The sequence below is a fragment of the Protopterus annectens genome, chromosome 3.part1 (assembly GCF_019279795.1).
Source record: "Protopterus annectens isolate FY-2018-M chromosome 3.part1, PAN1.0, whole genome shotgun sequence".
NCBI lineage: Eukaryota > Metazoa > Chordata > Ceratodontiformes > Protopteridae > Protopterus > Protopterus annectens.
Window position 1 is genome coordinate 945595716 of NC_056732.1, and position 7945 is coordinate 945603660.

Here is a 7945-nt window from a genome sequence, read left to right on the forward strand (position 1 = left end):
TTGTTAAAACAACTTTCTCTAAATTTAGGAGAAATTTCACTTGGAAATATATTTATAGAACAGTGTTCTCTTTGTATAGAATCACTAAAGCTATTATTGATGAGAAGCAAAACTCAATAAAGACAGATTGGGAACAAATATTTTACTCCACAGATTTTATATATGTTTTGACAAGAATGTTTTGCACAACTTTGTTATCTGACAGTTTTGGATTTTCAAAAAATTGTTGTCAGTATTAGTATACTTCTTCCAGGATATGTGAGAACAACTAAAAGACCTTTATCATAAATACAAGAGGAAGAAGTCTTAGCTCCCCTCATTTATAACCTTTTACTCACTGTGAATAATAAATATATATGTTAAACTTTCATTCTAAAAATAAAACTGTAAGTGCAGCTATTGCTCTAAACTAGAAAAACTTACTGATAAATACAATACTGGCATTCAGAAATTTGAACTGATGTTTTATTTTTTAATTTGCTCCTCCTTTTAATCATGAGTAACCGTGAGTTTAAAACATATAAGTACTGTTAGAACTTCAATTCAAAAAGCAAAATGGCTTCTCATCATCCTTAGATCCAGTACCTGCTCGTTATACTTGCCTTTCACTACTTAAATACAAGTATTGCCCTCCTGTGGAACTAGAGCAACAGTACACAGATCTATGTCCGCTGAAGAAATGCAATCAAACTGAGTTGTTCCATTTTCTTTCTTTCTATCTCTCAATGATTGTTTTGCAAGCTTGCACTTGCTTTATTGGACATTTCTCCCCAAACAAATTACTGCTTTAGATAACATTGCATTCTTTAAGAAAAAGTTGAAGTCTCACCATGATCAAGAATATAATAATGCTTATTTCAGGGATATTGGTTAATAAAGTCTATTATTATCTCATAATTTTACTGTCGGAATTGCTTACCCTTTTTCCAGTCTTTGAAATGGTTCCTGCTTCTTTTACATCTGTACCATATAAACAGACTACTGTCAATAATGGCTGAGACTGTTAAATAATATCATATTTTGTTTATACTGAATGTTAATGTCAAGTCTGTTATTTCTTTTAATATGTATTAATACTGATTCTGATTGTTGCTTTCAAAATATTGTAATATGCATTTGCAATTGATCATTACTCTAATTTTTATGTTATTGGTATTACTGCTACATGGCCCTGGCATTGGCTGAAAAGATTCCCCTTAGCAGAAGCCCACTTGCCCAGTTAACAAACAATAAATAAATTCTAACTTTTATATAACGTATATATTTTATATGCATTTAGTTCTTTATTTGGTGTGATGCTTTATCAGCTTTTAGCTTTATTATTTTATTTATTTATTTATTGTAACTGCCTTTTCTTTTTCTTCTTTTTCTGATTACTGCAGAATAAATGTGTTACTAGTTTGAATTTCTTGCAAATACCAAGCTTTATTAATGCCAGATTATCATTGCACTATATGGAAATATCACTAGAAATGTTAAGCAAAAAAATTTAGAAAATAGTGCCTATCCTAAAACTGCAGACCATTTACTTTTTTTTAAAAAACACGCACACAGGGACAGTCCTAAAGTTCCATGGTAAACAAACGTTAGCAGAAATCCAGCCAGTAGATTGTTCATTCTTTTTTTTTTTCTATATTGGAAATATAAATTCAAATTAGTATGGGCAGCAGGGTTTATGCTGTACCATCATGTTTCTAATATCAAAATTGGTAAGAAGCATTTTACTTTTTCTCTGTAAATAACTCAAACACTCCCAAGCTCATATGCATCTACACCCCACTCTCCTGTTCTTCAAGGAAATATTTACATAATGGACACAAGTTCCTTTGTTTTTATACAGTCCTTCAGCTATGTAATATATTTGGACTTAACTGACTGTTGAATGGTGATGTGATGAGCTGAATTCTGTCATATCACACCTGAATCTAACAAAGAAATGTGCTTTGATAAATAACACTTAAACAAAGAGTAACTAAAATTCAAATATGCTGTTTTAAAAAGGGTCAATAATATTTTCTAAACTATGCCTGATACTATTTATCTGTGTTCTATTTTTTTCTTATGTTTTACTTGTTCATATGGTTCTTCAGTATCTGGCAAGACAACTAAATTTACAATCATAAACCATAATTTGCTGTAGTATAAATCATCAGCTAATTAAACAAAAAGAGCAGTGTGCTTATTCGATAGTATTTGGCTTCTGAGCAAGAAAGATTTAAATTGATGATGGTGACTAATCAGGGTTCATTTCTGTCTTTTTTTTTCCAGGTCCAGTCTAGTTTAAATGAATCCATTGTGCTGTCAAAATCGATCTCACTTCCTCGTAGTGCATACTGGCATCATATAACCAGGCAGAACAGCGTTGGAGAAATCGACAGCTTACAAGGTAAGATGTTGTTTTGTTTAAGTAGCTGTTTTACTGTCACTTCTTTCACACTAGATAGAATTTGTGAAAAATTGCTTTTCTGTATTGGATGTTACCCTCCCCCATTCTGTAGTACAAATTACATTTCAGTTTCTCATCTGCCATCAACCATCGTGTGAGACATCAAGTATATATGGAGAGAAAGAGATACACTGCTGCTTGAGCTGTCATTTCATAAAATAATGGCATGAAATTGCTTACGTATTCATTGTGTAGGCAGTTTGATTGTAGGATGTGTCAGTACAATACAGTGTAATATAATGCATTTAAAACTGAAATTTATATTCTGTACTCTATAGCTGCACTTAAGCTACATATATAATGGCTGTTCTGTGGCAAATCTGTGCTTCTTAAGAACCAAGTTATTAAATGCATTCCAATTTCATCACTGTACTGCAGCAGAGTAGTGAGATTCATAACTTAGTGGCAATTATTTTTGTCAGATGGAGCTGACATCTGCATGCATGCTGTCTGCAACATTTTCCTGCAAAGGAAAATGACTCCCAGCTAAAGAAATGGTGATACTTTTCATGTAGCCCACTCATCTACAAATGTTGGACATACATTGAAGTTTCACATAGTATTTCTTTAAATCGTTCCCTGCATTAATCCTTTAATCATACAAAACAGAAGGAATGAGCTTTTTCAAAATCAAATGCTAGTCTTACATTTTAAGACTGTACACTGTGCAATCTAACAATTTGCATGTATCTTTTCTACTGAATGTGAAGCTTGCTTTCCTGTGTTAAACAAACTGCCATTACACATTTTAAAAATGTAATGCTTATAAGTAATCATACATGAAGGTATTAATTAAAAATAGATCAGTTATGATGTCATCTGATACATGATGAAAACAACTGTTTTCTTGTTCTTTTTTAGTAGCCTTTCAGAAAACCATAACAACTTAGGGTGGGTAACAACTGATAAAAAATGAACAAAGAGTCAAGGAGAGGCCTTTGCCTTTTTTTTTTTGGCTAACCTTTTACACAAGTTTCTTAAGTAGCAGAAATCAAGTAGCAATTAAAGGTTCTTTGGGAAGTACTAGGCAATCAATCTGCAACAATCTGCAGAACAATCGATTTAGATATAAATTTCAGTTTTAACTGCATTGTATTTCAATGTATTGTACTGACATGGCCTAGAATCAAACTGCCTACACAATGAATATGTAACAAATTTAATAACATTATTTTATGAACTGACAGCTCAAACAGCATTGTATCAGCAATGGACAGTCTATACCTGTTTAGAATTTCCCAAACCATCAAGGACAGCTACATAAAATGGAGGATTTTAGGCTGTCTATCTAATTATTTAGGTGTCAGGGGTACTACTGTGAGGTGCATGTTGGGATATGAATCTATCCCACCAAAGTATCTTATTTATCTGCTGATGAAAGTTTAGTTTCTTTAAGTAGATACTTGCATACCTGTTTGTTCTGCAAAGGAATGGAAGGTCAAAGAATGTTGGATCTTTCACGGCTTGAAGAGCTAGACACAGATCCCCACCAAGGAATTTGTAAAAGATTGAGTACAAAGAGAGAGAGGGGTCAGTCAATCTGTCATGATAACTAAGATTTTTATGGCCACTGACCTTTTTGTTAGGAACCCATGAGATATAGCATGTTTCGACTAGTGCATGCTAAAAGAGGCGTTATATTCCATAATGGGTTCGATGACAAATGAGTAAAGCCAGAATTAAGACCTCTTTGGATCTAGAAGAGATAACCTTTGGAAATTAGATGAATCAGATAGAAGACTTGCTAAAGCTGCAGAGACATAATGGTTCAAACAAGAAATTATCTGTAAGAGTGCATAGATCCATTAAAATTATGACTGATTGGAAAGGCGTGTCATGTACATTGTTTAGGAAAATGTCTTGTTTACCAAAATGAGCTATACTCCATTTTTTCACATTTATTTTGACATAATTGTCCATGCACTGATGGTTAACATGATCTAACCTTCATCTGCAAACTGAAACAACCATAGGCCAGGAGTGTTGGTATGAAGGCCTTAGAAACAAATGCAAACATGTTTGTATGTAACCTAAGCAAAATGTTTATATAACTTAAACCCCATTTTTTAATATTGGTGTAAGCCAAGAAGAAAAGATTATTGCAACACCTTTTCTTTGAAATTTGGGATAAGAATTTAGTTTATAAAGAGAGGAGTACATTACAGAAGTGCTGAAGGCTTTTGCCATGGGTCCTCTTGATCTGTAATTCATGCGCACTATCTAATTGCAATTTCTGTTAATAGTGGCATTTGTTTGATATAATAGAGTGATCTAAAAATAACACATAGTCTCCTGACAACTGTAGTTTAATGCTTGAAAGAATCATAAGTAAAGGGTAATTCCCTTAAAACAGTAGAGAATCTATTACAGGAATAATTATAGTTCCTAGTTTGTATTTAATGATCCATTCCAGTATTGTATTTTTCAAGTGCATTAGTAAGGAGCCATTCCAGTATTGTATCTTTCAGGTATGTTAGTAAGGACCCATTCCAACAGTGTATCTTTCTGGTACATTAGTAAGGATCCATTCAAGTATTGTATCTTCCAGGTATGTTAGTAAGGATCCATTCCAGTATTATATTGTATCTTCCAGGTATGTTAGTAAGGATCCATTCCAGCATTGTATCTTCCAGGTATGTTAGTAAGGATCCATTCCAGTATTATATTGTATCTTCCAGATATGTTAGTAAGGATCCAATCCAGCATTGTATCTTTCAGGTATGCTAGTAAGGACCCATTCCAACAGTGTATGTTTCAGGGACATCAGTAAGGATCCATTTCAGTATTGTATCTTCCAGGTATATTAGTAAGGATCTTTTCCAGCATAGTATTTTTCAGGTACATTTGTAGGGATCCATACCAGTACTGTATCTTTCAGGTACGTTAGTAAGGACCCATTCCAACAGTGTATGTTTCTGGTACATTAGTAAGAATCCATTCCAGTATTGTATCTTTCAGGTATGTTAGTAAGGACCCATTCCAACAGTGTATGTTTCTGGTACATTAGTAAGAATCCATTCCAGTATTGTATCTTCCAGGTATGTTAGTAAGGATCCATTCCAGTATTATATTGTATCTTCCAGGTATGTTAGTAAGGATGCATTAAAGCATTGTATCTTCCAGGTATGTTAGTAAGGATCCATTCCAGTATTATATTGTATCTTCCAGGTATGTTAGTAAGGATCCATTCCAGTATTATATTGTACCTTCCAGGTATGTTAGTAAGGATCCATTCCAGCATTGTATCTTCCAGGTATGTTAGTAAGGATCCATTCCAGTATTGCATCTTCCAGGTATGTTAGTAAGGATCCATTCCAATATTATATTGTATCTTCCAGGTATGTTAGTAAGGATCCATTCCAGTATTATATTGTATCTTCCACATATGTTAGTAAGGATCCATTCCAGCATTGCATCTTCCAGGTATGTTAGTATGGATCCATTCCAGTATTGTATTGTATCTTCCAGGTATGTTAATAAGGATCCATTCCAGTATGATATTGTATCTTCCAGGTATGTTAGTAATGATCCATTCCAGTATTATATTGTATCTTCCAGGTATGTTAGTAAGGATCCATTCCAGCATTGTATCTTCCAGGTATGTTAGTAAGGATCCATTCCAGTATTATATTGTATCTTCCAGGTATGTTAGTAAGGATCCATTCTAGCATTGTATCTTCCAGGTATGTTAGTAAGGATCCATTCCAGTATTATATTGTATCTTCCAGGTATGTTAGTAAGGATCCATTCCAGCATTGTATCTTCCAGGTATGTTAGTAAGGATCCATTCCAGTATTATATTGTATCTTCCAGGTATGTTAGTAAGGATCCATTCCAGCATTGTATCTTCCAGGTATGTTAGTAAGGATCCATTCCAGCATTGTATCTTCCAGGTATATTAGTAAGGATCCATTCCAGTATTATGTTGTATCTTCCAGGTATGTTAGTAAGGATCCATTCCAGCATTGTATCTTCCAGGTATGTTAGTAAGGATCCATTCCAGTATTATATTGTATCTTTCAGGTATGTTAGTAAGGATCCATTCCAACAGTATATCTTTCTTTATTAACAAATCAGGTCTGCCTGGTCCATACACCTATTTACTGAGTGAGAATTTCCTGAGTCACTTAGGCAGAGCCTTCTTCCTCTGCCAACATCTATTGAACGGCAATGAGAGTCTCCGTATTCCTTACATTTTCATAGGAATTGTGGTAAAAAACTGAAATCAGCCATAATTATAGCATTGGGACTATATGTATCCAACTGCTACTCTCATCATTTTGCTATACCTATGTGCGAGATGGGAAGTAGACAGTAGACCACACCGATGATCAGTTTTAAGTCTCTTTTAATCTTGTATTGTCAGGTTAGCAAGCTGTGGTCATGAACGTATTCAGGAACTAGAATGTACCACAAAAGCAGAACTCCAATTTCTCTGATCACTATTATTGAAAACAGTGAAAAGTCTATTGACAAATGAAGCATTAGACCTTTATGTCGTATCCTTTAGTCAATGATTCCTGCACTTCTGGCTTATGAAGTTGTAGTCAGCATTCCTAAAGTCTAAAGTCTAGATTTGTTTTAGAGTTAAACTTGGTCAAATTCTTTCAAACAGTCACCAAAGCCATGGATGAGGGGAAGACAGTGCACACTGCTTACCTTGGCCCAGCCAAAGCCTTTGGCACTATTCCCCACTCTGGCATAATAGATAAACTCTCTCAGCTAGGCATAAACCCATATGTTACCAGATGGGTAGCTACCTGGCTCACTGATAGAACCCACTCAGTCAATGTAGGGGAAGCCATATCTAGTAGTAGACCCATAATGAGTGGTGTATCCCAAGGACTGGTCTTGGGGCATCTGCTGTTTGGGATATACCTTTCTGAGGTGCAAGCCAAAACCAGTGGTCTGTGGCTAACCAAGTTTGCAGATGACTGCAAGCTGGGCGCTGTCTTAAATTCACCTAGTGATGTCAACATCCTCCAAGAGGGCCTTACCCAAACTAATGACTGGTGCCAGAAGCATGGCCTTAAACTGAATGCTGAGAGATGCATCATTATCCCCTTTGGGGAAAATGGTGTCCCCACTAATTATCTTATTAATAACAATGTACTAAGCATGCAATCAATCGAGAGGGACTTGGGCACCCAGGTTGATAGCAACCTGAATTTTGACAACCATTTTGCCTCTGTTGTGTGGAAGGCTTTCTACATGACCCACCTCATAAGTAAGGGTATTTCATCCAGGAACAAGGAGGTCATAACATCCCTGTACTCCTCCCCCTTATTAGACCCATTATCAAGTACAATGCCCCCTTCGGCATGTACCTTGCCAAGCACATGCAGCAGTTGGAGAGACCACAGAGGTTCCTAACCAGGAAAATCCAGGGTCTCAAACACCTGTCCTATACAGATAATCTAAAAACCCTGTCTGTCTACTCAGTCTCATACAGACTGCTCAGAGGTGACCTGTGTCTGGCATACAACGTCATTTCATACC

At 35.3% G+C, this 7945-nt stretch overlaps 1 long non-coding RNA gene across 1 annotated transcript in view; it reads left to right on the forward strand.

The window, feature by feature from the left end:
* The first annotated feature begins 2274 nt into the window (after positions 1 to 2274).
* LOC122798311 overlaps positions 2275 to 7945 on the forward strand; it is a 1180841-nt gene continuing 1175170 nt past the window's right edge. Inside the window, exon 1 of the long non-coding RNA XR_006364242.1 lies at positions 2275 to 2386. This is a non-coding gene — a long non-coding RNA (uncharacterized LOC122798311). The remainder of the gene's footprint in view (positions 2387 to 7945) is intronic.